Source organism: Thermobia domestica, chromosome 6, assembly GCF_964235325.1.
Source record: "Thermobia domestica chromosome 6, izTheDome1.hap1.1, whole genome shotgun sequence".
Taxonomy (NCBI): Eukaryota; Metazoa; Arthropoda; class Insecta; order Zygentoma; family Lepismatidae; genus Thermobia; species Thermobia domestica.
In genome coordinates, this window is record NC_137459.1 from 24,709,336 (window position 1) to 24,723,812 (window position 14,477).

At 36.0% G+C, this 14,477-nt stretch overlaps 1 protein-coding gene across 8 annotated transcripts in view; it reads right to left on the bottom strand.

The window, feature by feature from the left end:
- Nucleotides 1-14,477, bottom strand: part of dop (microtubule-associated serine/threonine (MAST) protein kinase dop) — a 1,172,801-nt gene that overhangs the window by 336,477 nt on the left and 821,847 nt on the right. The gene's annotated exons all lie outside the window — the stretch shown is intronic.

Below are 14,477 nucleotides of genomic sequence, written 5' to 3' on the forward strand. Positions count from 1 at the left end.
TGTGAAACACAGGTTTTCTTAATTGTAAACGTATTATTGTATATATTTCAGACAATTGAATTGAATTGAATTGATTTTAGTTTAGCGTCCCTGTCAGCAGCGAGGCTATATGAGACGTGGACCTACTGATTAACGTGGAATCCGAACCACATGAGCTCCCGCCGGGAATCGAACCCGGGTCTCCCACGCCAATATATTTCAGACAAAATGAAATGAGAATGAAATCTTTAAGTTTTACGTACCACGGTTATGCCGGTTAGGATAACGGAGGCGCTGATTATGAGAAATGAATGACATGGTGGAATGAAGAAAGTGGGAGGAAACGGGAGAACCCCGAGAAAACCCACGAGGACGGTGTTTGTCCACCACAAAGTCCACATGGGGCGAGCTGGAATCGAACCAGGGACCCCAAGCACCGGAGGTGAACGCCACTCTACCACTCTACCACTGTGCCACCGTGCCCTCTTATTTCAGACAAACTAATGTGAAATGTCAAGTTGAGAAAAGTGATCATTTCCGTCACATTTTACTCTTCGAGTTTAACTCAGGACCCAGTGCAGCAGAAGCTGCGAGAACAATTTGTACAGTGTACGGGAATGAAGCAATTGCTGAAAGAACAGCACAGAAAAGCTTCCCTTGACCAATGGCTAACAGATTTCTTCCAGTCAAATCCAAAACAGTTCTACAGGCGAGGCACTGAACTGCTACCTGAACGTTGGGAGAAGGTCATAGATAGTGAGGTGAATACATCACTGAGTGATTGTGGGTTAATGTGAATGACAGTAAAATGTATGCAATGTATTGTTTGTTACACTCGTAGAATATGTTAATGTTATGTCTATGTTGTATTTGTATTTGAATTAACAGAACAACACAATAAAAATAAAATATAAAATATAAGAACCACACGAACTTATGCATCGACCCAATATAATAAAAATACCTAAGAACTGAACCTAATGAAGTATTGGTTGTTATACTTATTAATAAAGAAGAAAGGGTTTGAAAAAATGAAATGAAATCTTTCAGTTTAACGTCCGACGTGTATGCCTCTTAGGCTAAGGGAGACGGATGATTCAGCCAACTAAATGGTGGGATGATAATGAAGAAGGAAACTGGAATACCTTCCTGTTTTTGTATCTATTTCTTGGTTTGATACATTTTTTTTTCTTTTCTACCAGTTTGGCTTTAGGCAACCCGTACAACGCAAGACACGATGTATAACTTTCAGGCGCTTGATAACGTGGCTAGGCAACCAAAGTGTCATTAATGATATGCCCGGTTGTATAACTTACATTTACTGCAGACCAAATGAATGCCAGTTTGAAAACTAATCACGATAACCAGTCCCGCACTGAAAAAGTACTCTCAAGTACTGAATATTGTGAAGACAGTTTTTTTCTCTAGAATCTACTACAGGAAAGCAAAGGTGGTACTTAAGAGTCATAAAAAGCAAAACCGAAAATGTTCATTTTCTTAAAACAGGCATTTTATGAAAAAAAAAAACTCCATCTCAAAGAAGCCGGCTCTTTTGTATCTCTAGTTATTAATGAAAACATACAACTCTTTCGCACATTTCTCGAGTTCTCCCACCTTCTCGTTCCACCAATTCTTCCATAGTCATTCACTTGCCTAAATCATCCGTTTCCCTTAGCCTAAAGGACATATTCGTGGGACGTTAAACTGAGAGATTTCATTATATTTTCAATAAAATGAAAGAAAAAAAAACTACTCCTGGGGATACAATTTGGAACAGAGATTTCTGACATGAATCTGATTTTTGAAAATAAACGAACCAGCTTAAGACACAATACATGGAATGTATGATTCGATGTAGTATCTTTGCCTGTGGAGGTTGCCTTCTGTCCTTGCTCATGTTTTAGTGGTTAGTGTGTGTTCATGGTCCCGGAATCGATTCTGGATGGGAAAATATCGAACAAACACAGGAATTCAAATCCCACTTCAAACTAAAGGTCTCGTCATGTATAGTCTCTGTGTTCATAAAGGATATCAATATCAATCAATCATAACAGATTGCTAGTTAGACCACCCCAAAAATTTATAGATAATCATAAAACGTAAATTTATGAACAGAATTACTTTCGACATCAGTTGGTTACGCTTCAAACGCATTGAAGGTTTTATGTATGTGACCTGAAACTATTACGAGATTGAACAAACTGTTTTAAGTAGAATCCGAACCGTTATTCATACTTTTCAAAGAATATGCTCCTATTGGACATGAAACAAGGGAGATCTCTATTCATTATCGTTGGCTATACAGTTGACGAATATGAAGATCATGGTTAAGAAATATATTTTTCAAAAGCAAAATCCGAATAGAAAACAACAAATCTCGGATGTTTCACATTAAGTGATTATATAGTTGTTTTTAAATAATAATAATAATAATAATAATAATAATAATAATAATAATAATAATAATAATAATAATAATAAATTACATAATAAACAGTAAAATACGCGAAGAGGAAAACATTTCAACATACTTGATTGCTAGGAAGTCGTAGTGTTATCAGGAAGTACAAAATTTCTCGCGTTTGCATGTTCAAGGCTGGTAAACATTCTAATAGCTATCAAATGGTATTTACTAAATGAAATATCATAAAAATTCAGTGGCTTAATTTCCACCTCAAACGCGTACGGTTATGGTATATCTATAAGATTTTTAGTTTACACAAACACAATATTCAAGAGGAAAATTGAAAATATTCTTGATCCTTCTTCACATTATTTGTACTTATAAAACTCCTTGTATCGAAATATAATACATACTTTGAGTGTAGGGTGACATTCAGTGACATCTTTTCACTTAGGAACACAATTTTACTTGTGGAGATGAGCTCGAAATTTCTCATACAAAACTTGATTTGTAACTCTTTGAATCTTCAATATCTGACTCCCAGAACGAAACAATATTCATAACTAGAGACCGGATATTAGGCAGAATGCATATTCCTTAATATTAAACATATGATCAAAAATAACGTTTTAAAGTTTATATGGGGGGTTATAGTTTCTATTTAAGTCAATTTCATTTCGTCTGTTTTGCCCTTTGCTGCCTAAATAATCGCTTTAGTGTCTAATGTTGCCTATTCTAGGAATTTTCTTCAAAATAAGTCTTCAATGGGAACATGGAATGCATTTTTTAAATATATAGAGTAAAAGGAGATATTAACAAACAGGTATGTTTCTATATTCTTTGAACATTACCTATGACTTGAATCTATTTTTTGAAATTGTATTGCGTATTATTTATCTTCATTATTTCGAGTTACATCTTAGTACCTATTTTACTGTCTACTTTAAAAAAAATAGGTGCATATTTTCCAAGTTTTTAATGCCTAAACATTCGGTCTCTATTCATAGCCTTGCACGAAAGTAGCTATGAAGTTTGGTTGAGACAAAAAGGGCCAGATTGAGTTTTTGAAAAATCAAAATGTTTTATTCTCTGGATTTAATTGTATTGTTACAGATTAGTTTCAAGTTAGTATTGAGTTCGTCCAGTTCACGGTTGAGAGAAACACTCAAATATTTTCACGTATTTTGTCAGTTGGTACTTACTCATTAATACATTTTACCCAACACCTAAAAAAAAATCTCAGTCATATTTCAGACCCACATTCAGAGATTTGCATCAATTGCAGGGTTTCTACAAGAGTTTACCCCAAAAATGGAGCTTCATCAATCCTAATTCACTATTTTTAGTTTAGCATTTACTTTTGGCAAAGGAATCCAGTGGGCGAGATTTCGTAAGATGTCTCTTAATATGTGCTTGTTGTATCTCTCTCTCTCTCTCTCTCTCTATCTCTGTTTCAGTGAGTGTCTGGCATCCTCTCCGGCGACAGTGATCTCCCAATTCCAGTGCTGTTGACTTTTTAAAGAGAACATATCCGCTATGAGTCAGAAAACCATCATTTGAATTACAATGTAACAGTTCTGACTCAGCGCGCACCAGCTCCGACAGACTTCCTCTCTCTGCCTCTTCCACAGAAGTACATGTTTGTTTGCCTGATTAGTACTAGAAAATATCACTATCAACCTTTTACTTTTCCTAAGCCATTACACCTCGCAATTATTATCATTAATGAAGAAAAACACAATATTATATCACGTAAGCTGTTTCTTCGAATCAACGTGCTATACACGATTATTTTTATATTACGGTGATTCCCTAAGTTACCTGAGATTAAGACGTACTAGATTTTTTGCCAATATTAATTTTTATACACTACTGAAACCTGAATACAACTTAGCAGAAATAATGTTTTACACTATACAAACAGTAAATTTGCCAACTGTAATTACCGTCATATTTTATCAATAATAATTAATTCACAAAAAATCTACTCATCAGCGAAAAATAAAAGTTCAAACATGAGACTTATATCAACCAGCAGATCGTTTAATATGAGCAAAGCTTTGCAAAATATCTTTGGCACTTTTGCCAAGTAACGAATAATGTTCTATGTTTTCTGTAATCGGTCACAATAATATTGTTGTAAAGCTGTAAATCATCTGACAACAGTTACACAGATAGCTGTGCTTCCATCTGTTTTCTTTATTTGTTATTCTTGTGTCTTAGCATATATGAACATAAGATGGCAGAACTGTTGCCTATGTAACTGTTGTCAGACGATTCACAGGTTTACAACAATATTATTGTGACCGATTACAGAAAACATAGAACATTATTCGTTACTTGACATAAGTGCCAAAGATACTTTGCAAAGCTTTGCTCATATTAAACGATAAATACCAATGCAGATTCTCTCAGGTAGTAACTAGTTATTTCTGATATGCTCGGAAAGCGATGTCTTAGTGCTAAATTAACACACAAGTAACGCGCTAAAGTGGTAGTCATTTTGTGTTATTTTAACAGCTCATTTTTTGCTGTGTACATTCATTCTTCAATATATATTTGTGCATTAACTCCTGTTTCTATTATCCAGTTACTTTTTTCTCAGTGGTAAGAAAAGGAAAAGATAAGAAAAGACATAGAACTGTACTTCAAACTTTTAAATGAATAAATTACAGTCTGTAGCTGTCATGCATCATCCAAACATGAGTCAGCAATAATTAGCAAAATTACAACTAAGTAATTACTTTTGAAAAAAAGAAAAGAAAAGAAAGTTGCTGGAAAGAAATTTCCGGAAGATAAACACGTAAGGGATGTCTTCATAAAGAAACCAACCAAAGAACTTAACATGAAATGCGATTGGTCAGTGACTTGATAACCACGCCCCATTTCCTTTCACTTTCTCCATGTCGCTTGTCAATTAGGTTTCTGCGATTAAAAGCAGCTCCAGTAACTTCTATTTCACTGGCTAACCTCCTCCAAACAGAGACCAAAATAGCTCAAAATTTATCTTTGCTATGGCGTGCTCCCAGGTCTCCAAATTACGGCATGAAAACGCCGAAAGTAGATTTAAAATAGATACGTCTGCTATTACGGAGATCAGAGAAATAGCACATATCAGCGAATCTTCATAATAAAACCTGGCACTAAGTCAAATCTTGCTAGAATACGCCACGATGCTATCTTTGGTCAGCTTTTTTTTTTCTTTCTTGCAATGCGATGAAATGATTGCACGCCTGTGATTCACTTCACACAGAGGTTGTAAAAGTAACAACAGCTATACGCAGTTTCTGCGTAAATATATTTCCAAACCATTAGCATTGTAAAGCACGCGAATATTACTGAACGGAGATTAATTAGAACACGTGTGCTCCTTGGTTTGATCTCCAGTAGGAGGTACAAATCGGTATGGATTCAACTTCGCAAGACATTAATTAGGTTTCTTTGCATTGAAATTAGCGAACTCTAGCTAGAAAGCAGAAATATCAGCGACGGGGAAGATAGTGTGCTACACTGCTGCCGTGTCGTGACAAAACGCTGTAACTTTGGCGAAGAAGTTTTGCGAAAATGATCCTTAAAGTTTTCATCCGAAAATGTGATCTGTATCGTGTAGAAATAGTGTATCTTGACTTTGGAAACACGTGGTTACATGTAATGTTACGTAAATGCATGTTGTGTGATTAAATTTGGTGAAAATTGATTGGTTGACCATTATTGCCTAGTTACACTGGTTCTACACGATACAGATCACATTTTCGGATGAAAACTTTAAGGCTCATTTTCGCAAAACTTCTTCGCCAAAGTTACAGCGTTTTGTCACGACACGGCAGACTGATTGAACAGATCATGAGTCAGCGAGTCACGACCTTTGTCCGCATCATTCGGGTGTGGATCTCGCTTCTCAGAACCGGACAGATGCCGTCAACAAGACAAACCTGCTGACCCAAGCAGATCCGAAAGTCGTCGAAATATTAACTTTGCATCATTTCTACAGAATTTTATAATTGATTCATGATGGTCACTACTCGAGCCCGAACGTTCATTTGTTCGATTTCCGGTTGGACATTCCTTAATCAATATATCATGTTTTGAATATTTCAATTTTAATTTGATGTTTATTCGTCTCCTCACACTGAAAAATAATACAATGATATTTAAACATAGACTATATAAATATTTGTAACAAAACACTGAGCTTGGCGGCATCTTTTGTATTCTACTCGACAAGTTTTACAGGTTTTCTCGGCTGAACTTTGACAATCCCTTGCAAAGAAAGCATGTACCCTATATTTTCTTTACTTCTCACGCGTTTATACTTTGATAAACGTTGTAGTTATCCTACAGTGCAATGATTTGATACATGTAGATACAAACAACGAGAAATAAATTCGTCAATTTAGTGAAAACACAGAGCAAGAGGACAGAATAGTGTTTTCTAGAATTACATTAGCAGCTTCACATATGCTCCCACGTATGACAATATTTCGTCATAGGTCTGTCCAGATCATAGGTCTAGAGGGCCATAGGTCTAACTGCCTCTGAGTCTTCGGGATCACCGACTTCATGCCCGCCCCATCACTGTGTTAACCGTATGACACCCAACTCAAAGTCGTGTCCGCCAGTCTTTGCAAAGGTACTATAGTTTTTAGCCTTGATCATCATCTGGATGCAAACTGCTGTTCAGAATAGCAAAAACATCAGATTCAGCAGGTCACTCACACTACTTCAATAGTTTTATAAAACTATTCAGCAGTATGTTGAAACTTAGAATAGTCATATTGCAACTAACTTAAATGCTAATTATCCAACAGTGATACATTTTTTAAGTTGGAAGGGAGGGGATAACAGGGGCGGATCCAGGTGGGGCGATCGGGGCAATCCTCTCCCCCAGAAGAGGAAACTTTCTTATTTTATATATATAAGTAATACCCAACCCAAAGTTGGGAGCCCTTAAAAGTAGCAGTATGACAACCCACCGTCCCCCCCCCCCAGAAGTCGGTCCAGGATCCGCCCCTGGGGGATAAACATTTAAAAATGATCGAAATGACTAATATTAGTGTCGAATCCATAGTGTTAGGAGTAGCTGAGATTAACAGTGATAATTCTGATGCCGTGTGTCGCAGCACGGAGGACGGGGAGGGGGTGTTATATAATAATAATTGAAAATGACAAATATTAGTGTCTAATTCATAGTTTTCGGGATCTTTCAGATGAACAGTGACATTTCCGATCCAGTTTAAATACAAAATCAGTCCCGCCACTTGGTAGAGGGGAGAAAGAGATATATAAAATGATCGAAAATGGCCACTATCAGTGTCGAATTTATAGTTTTCTGGGTCGCTTAGATTAACAGTGATACTTTCGATCCCGTTTGAATTCAAATTTAACCCCGCAACTTGGAGGAGGGGGAGGAAGAGATATTTAAAAGTGATCGAAAGTGACCGATATTAGTGCTGAATACACATTTTTTGAGAACGCTGAGATGAACGGTGACACTTTCGATGGAATGACCCGCAACATGAGGGAGGGGGAAATATATATAATGATCGAAAATGACCAATATTACTGTCAAATCCATGGTTTCCGGAGTCGCCGAGATGATCAATGATCTTTCCGATGCTGTTTAAATCGATTCCATTGAAAACGAAAATAGCATTATTTCACGGGTACTACACACATGAGATACGGAGTTGTGCATTCAAATTTTAATTTCAACCCAGAGAAGCGGATAATATATGCTAGCATTAATATAAAATCAAACCACTGTGTCGGGATATCATTGGCGTTCAGTAAAGTATGGGCCCCAGGGAAAAATAGGTTGGGAACCATTGCCGTAATGAATGACCGAGATATTAAATAATGAATTTAGAAAATTGAATGAAGTAGAGTTTGAGTTTAACGTCCTTAGATTGTGCCTGCTAGACTAAGGGAGATTATAGTTACCGGAAGTGAATGATGATGGATGAATTTTAGGAATAATAAAAAGTTGTAGGAAACGGTAGTATCCCGAGAAAACCCACGAGCATGATGTTGTCCACCACAAACTTACTCGGCCGGGGAATCGAACCAGACACTCCATGTGCCAGAGGTAAGTGCTCTACTACAGAGCTACCGTGGCCCCTATGGTAAAAAAAAAAAAAAAAAAAAAAAAAAAAAAAAAAAAAAAACAGCTCGATATATCAAGCATAGGGACTCCGTTCATAAAACAAATATATCACATGAAGTTGCTTTTAACTAGTGGTAGCACAAAAACCGGCTTTTCGGTTTTCTTCAAAACCAGTTTTTTTTTTTTTAATTGGTTCTATTTCGTGACCAGAATAGTGTTTCGTTGTTCTCTGGAAATCGATTCCGTTTCCACAGTTTTTTTTTTTTTTTTTTTTAAGTTTTCAACGAAACTAACTTCGGTGAAAATCTCGAAACAGTTTGAGAAAAATGAAAGTCGGTTCTTCTCGAAACCGGTTTCCGGTTTTTATAAAGAACGGTTTTGCCCCTCCCTATTCTTCACACAATTTCCTAAATATTAAAACTTACTTGTTCACCTATTTAGACAGTCCGCAACAACTGAATACACCAGAACTTGTGTTTTGTTGTCTAGTAAAATAGTTTACCAGGTCTTAACACATTTTTATGTAACATTACTTTCTCTTGTACTAAATTAACCTTTTTCCTGATATTTTTTAAATCACTGACTCACGGCGCGATATTGGATGGGCAAATAGCAATGTGGGCAAGAAATCCTTGGAAAACCCAAGTCAGGATATCCGATAGTACAATCAACTTACTTCCTAATATATATCTTGCTTCTTCCATCCAAGTCTCCATATTGACTTTTAGGATATCATTCTCTATCACTCCCATCCCCAGTAATTTACTCGTTTTGCTCAAAAGCGAAAGGAAATCCTTAAAGACGATGGAATATTTTTCATTTTATAAAAATAGATTAGACATAGATATAGACAGTGAAAAGGAAGGTGAATTACAGTTGCCTGATGAGCTAAATGAGGAATCAGAAAGGTAATCAGGTTGCGAAGGAAGTGATGAAAATTATAACTTTTTACCCAATGCTGTAAAAAAAAATCTTCACAAGTTTAACGTCCCACGATTATGTCTGTTAGGGTAAGGGAGACGATGATTAAAGCAAGTGAATAATGATGAAAGAATTGGTGGAATGAAAAAGTGGGAGGAAACAAAAATAGCCCGAAAAAGCTCACGAGCATGATGTTTACCCAATGTTGTATCGAAGTAAGACTCTTGAGAGAATTCCTGATTTGTGTGCAGAAAAATGATCAGAAAATTTAGATTAGATTAAAATTACATCAACTGTATGAAGTTCAGATTAGCTAATTGCTTACAGCCTGATCACATCCATCATGAGAGGTGCTGAAATCAAGAGAGGAGGATGAAGAAGGAATTCAAAATTCCTTATGGCTTACATTTCGTAAAAAAAAAAAAAAAAAAAAAAAAAAAAAAAAAAATATCATTAGCTTGAGGTACATGGAGAATACTTACACAAAATTTCAAAGTTTTACGACTAATAGTTTAGATCTGAAAACGAAAAAAAAAAAATCTTTAACCCCCCATTCTCCCCCCTAGAAGTCACATCTCAAAATCTCTTCGAGGTACCGACACTGTACACTAAATTAGATAGGAAGTACATACCTACAACAATAAGTGCAGAAGTCTAATTTTCTGGACATGTCTCAAACAGTTTCCGGAATAACGTGGAAGAGAAGTACCCCAGAATACATAGTTGTAGAGAAGAGTTAGATAGACCCTCCATCCAGCAGTGGACTAACCAATAGTTTATACGTATAGTGGATGCATATATGTGTGTGTGCCCGTTGCTTTTGAAAACAATGAAATATTTCAGTTTAATGACCCACAATTCCTTTCGGCTAGGGCAGTTGAGGATCAAGGGAAGTGAATGATGATGTGGGAGGAAACGGAAAATGAAATGAAATGAAATGAAATCTTTAAGTTTTACGTCCCACGGTTATGCTGGCTGGGCTAAAGGAGACGGTGATGATGAGAGATGAGTGAAATGATGGAATGAAGAAAGTGGTAGGAAACGGGAGAACCCCGAGAAAACCCACGAGCACGGTGTTTGTCCACCACAAAGTCCACATAGCGCGAGCTGGGATCGAACCAGGGACCCCAAGCACCGGAGGTGAACGCTCTACCACTGAGCCACCGCGCCCCCGTGGGAGGAAACGGGAGCACCCAGAGAAAACCCACGGAGACTATGCTATCCACCACAAACTTACTTGGGCGGGGTTCGAACCAGGGACCCCACGCACTAGAGGTAAGCACTATATGACTGAGTCACCACGACCTGCTGGAAAGGACTTGTTTGATATAAAGAATGCCATATTGCTGCACTAATACTGCAGTTAGTTCTGAAATCTACCTACTTGTATGTTTTGTTAACATCCAACTGCATTTATTTCACCGTACTCTTGGACGTGTTGACTTTTTTTTTTTAATAACTTTTTTAGTAATCAGTATTTCCGGTATTGTTCTTAGTAAAACTTCGCTTCTGAAGCAAAGTTTCTACATTTGTTAATTCTTAATTCATTTTTATTGTCTACGACTTCCTTAACAACAAAAGAAATTAGCTGTGCAGGGGCGTGGTCTTGAAACCAGTCACCAAACCTTGATTCTAACTCTGTCAAGTCTTTGTTCTATCAACACAGCATCAATTGACGACATTGATAGAAGAAAAAAAATTCAGCCAAGAATATAATAAGCTGAAATGGCCACCTGATGTAAAATCTGGAGACACTAACAACCACACCCCATCATCAAAAGTATGCTATCACTTGTAGATCATTGTTCATCACTGCTAAGATATTCTCTTTTTTTTTCTTTAGATTTTGTGAAATACTCGAAAAATCGAATTAAAATAATAATGCTTATCTCCATAATTACATAGTACTTACAAAATACTGTGTATTAAGATATTTTCAATTTCAATTTATAAAGGATTGTGCCTTATCTCCCACTTGGTCTAATACAACGTTACATTCTCAACAAAACTAATAAAAATAATATAAAAAGAAAACAAATTGCAGAATATGGCAAGAACTTTGAAAAGAGAACACATTTAGAAATACAAAATAAAAATAACAATAAGAGTAACGATCATATGTTAGATTAAACACACACATCGAAATAAGTATTGATTTAGTTAGTTGTGCTGTTAAGTCTGAGACAAGAAGTAATTTTTAAGTTGATTTTTAAAACATGGCTATCGAGGATGACTTTCGAATATCTTCTGGAAGGTCATTTCGCAATTTCACGGCTGTGACTGTGAATGAGTTTGACACAGTACTAGTTTTATGCCGCGGCAGGGAAAGTAGTGATATTTCGTTACTCCTGGTGTTGCGTTGACGAGATTCGTACTGATATTGAAAACGCGACCTTAGGTACTCTGGTTCTTTACTAATTAATATATATTTTTTTAAAAAGTTGTAAGTATGGAATATCGATGTCGTACCGTCAATTTCATTCAATTCAACTTTCCAAAGTAGCTAGTTAAATGATCCGAATATTTCAAGTCGTCAATTCGTTCCTCATCGCCAAATAATGTCTCTTCAAGTAAATTATAATCCCGTATGTTTGGGTGACGAAGTGGTAATGTTGTCGACGAGACGAGAAATAAGGTTTCCTTGTCTCATTTCCTTCATTTTGTTGTCTCAATTCTCGAAAAAAAAAAAAATCTTATCTCACTTTGTAAATTTGTTCACAAAGTTTATGCACTGATTTTTTTCTTGATTTTATTTAGAAATTATCAGAATCCATCCGCGTCAAGAAAGTAATACAAAGGGTATCATACAACATTCGAACCATATTTATGTGCAATTACTTACGTATCTTTAAACGTTTATAAATAAGTCTTCATTGGGTTCACACTATCACTTAAAATATAGTTTTTATACTATGAAATCATGGAACACTGAAACAATGCTGGAGATCTAAGACTTGGGCGAACTAGTTCAGATGAGTTTAGATGAGTTTATAACGGAACAGTAATTTATGTAGTGAAACGTATTTAGAAAAAAATGCTAAATAAACCCTCCATATTCTAAGCCGCTAAAAATGATAAATGAAATCATTGAGTTTAACGTCCCACGATTATGCCCTTTTTGGATTAAGGGGAGACGATGATTAAAGCAAGTGAATGATGGTGGGAAGAATTTGTGGGAGGAAACACGAGTGCCCCGAGAAAACCCACGGGCACAATGTTGTCCAGCACAAACTTACTTGGTCGGAATCGAACCAGGAAACCAACAAACCAGAGGTAATCGCTCTAACACTGAGCCACAGTGCCCCCTATCCAAAGCTGGTATTTTGTTGATACTTCAATATTAAAATTTGTTGAACTTACTACTTTCAAATAATTCTATACACGCAAAAGACGATTTATATACATATACTACTGTCATCTGTCTTTTGACGTGAATCAGAGCTTACACAATAATATATTGTCACGGACTACGTTAAACTTACTTATTAAACTTTTGTCCGTGATTGTACTTTTAGTTTATTACTCTTCAATATAATTTGCAAAAAAAAAGAAAGAAAAAGAAAAAGAAAGAAAGAAAAAGAAAACTTTGAATATTCCAAAACTCAATTATAATTAATTGAAGAATGCTTTATCTGTAAGAACTGTTTTGCAATTCACTCTTTAAATTTGTTTCCACGTACGGAAGTCATCTACCTTACAGAAGCCATCGTGTAAGTTCATGCATTGACAAACATGATAATAACAGTATATTCCTGTAGGTACACGTACTTACTATTTCCCCACAAGTACAGTAAGTGCATGACCTCAGCATTAGTCAAAAACAAAACGACTTGGATTCCCTAAGTCCTGGCATTCCGACGCTAAACTTAGTAAAGAAAAGACTATATCCAACCGTGGGTCCGAATTAAACATTCAAGTTATACTGAAATGTATTATTTACAAAATCTCTATCGTAGCAACATCTATAGGTCTAAGGTATGTGCCCGCTTCATATTTGTCAATGTATACTCATGATACGCTAAAAGAAGCAATTTTACAAACACAAATAAACATGGTAGCCCCCGTAATGCAGTTGCTAACACTCTCGTCTTTGGTGCGAGCGGTCTCGGGTTCGTTTCCCGGTGTAAACGCTTCTTTAGTCCAGCTATACTGAGTGAAGTTTACCTCATTCACGCCAATCAAATGTCGGAATGATACCTAACATGGAAGTCCCAAAACGCTTCCTTCTTTCCCTTTCCTCGAACAGTGTGATCGCCGCGGGATAACATCCCTCAAACGTGAGGGGCTAACATAGCCATATATGCTGCAAAACCCAAAAATATAATTCCTGATAAGTAAACATAAATTACAAACATTAAAATCATTTCTCAAAACTCCATTCTTTTCATTTCGTTATAAACAAAATTTTCGTTAATGTTTGTACAAAAATTATTAATGTTCTAATAAGACCACATACGTACGTCCCATCTATCGATTAAAATTCTACAAACACTGTAAAAACGGCTGAACTCCAACCTCTAACTTTGGATTTCAAACCTTTGACTTGCGGTTATTTATGATTTCACGTTTAAAAAAGACAATATTTTAAAGTGTGTGTACTTCAAATCAATTATTTAAACAGATCTTTTTTATATATAAAATTTATGTTTTAAAACTACTGTTCAAAGCCTCTGTACTTTATCAAGCCTTCTCCAAAATCAATGCAAATGAATTGTGCTGTCATCTTTGGAGTTCATTTAAACTGTACGTTTGTGAACGTTCATATGTTTGTGGTCAATCCTTTCGACAATGAGATCTCCGAAACTACAGGCTCTAGAAAGTTGACGTTTTCACTGATCGATTGCAAATTTTGTGCAGATTGGCAAGTTCTATTTAAATATTTAAAAACATTGCCGTTATTTCTTTATTACATTTTTACGGGTACACTGAAAGTGTTGATTTTTTTTTACACTAACGCATCATATCCTACGCATTATACATTCCAACACCACATAATTGTATACAGGAGTTGCATACCTCTCAATCGTTTGTTGAATGGCCAAATTATACCAATGAAAAATGATGGATAAC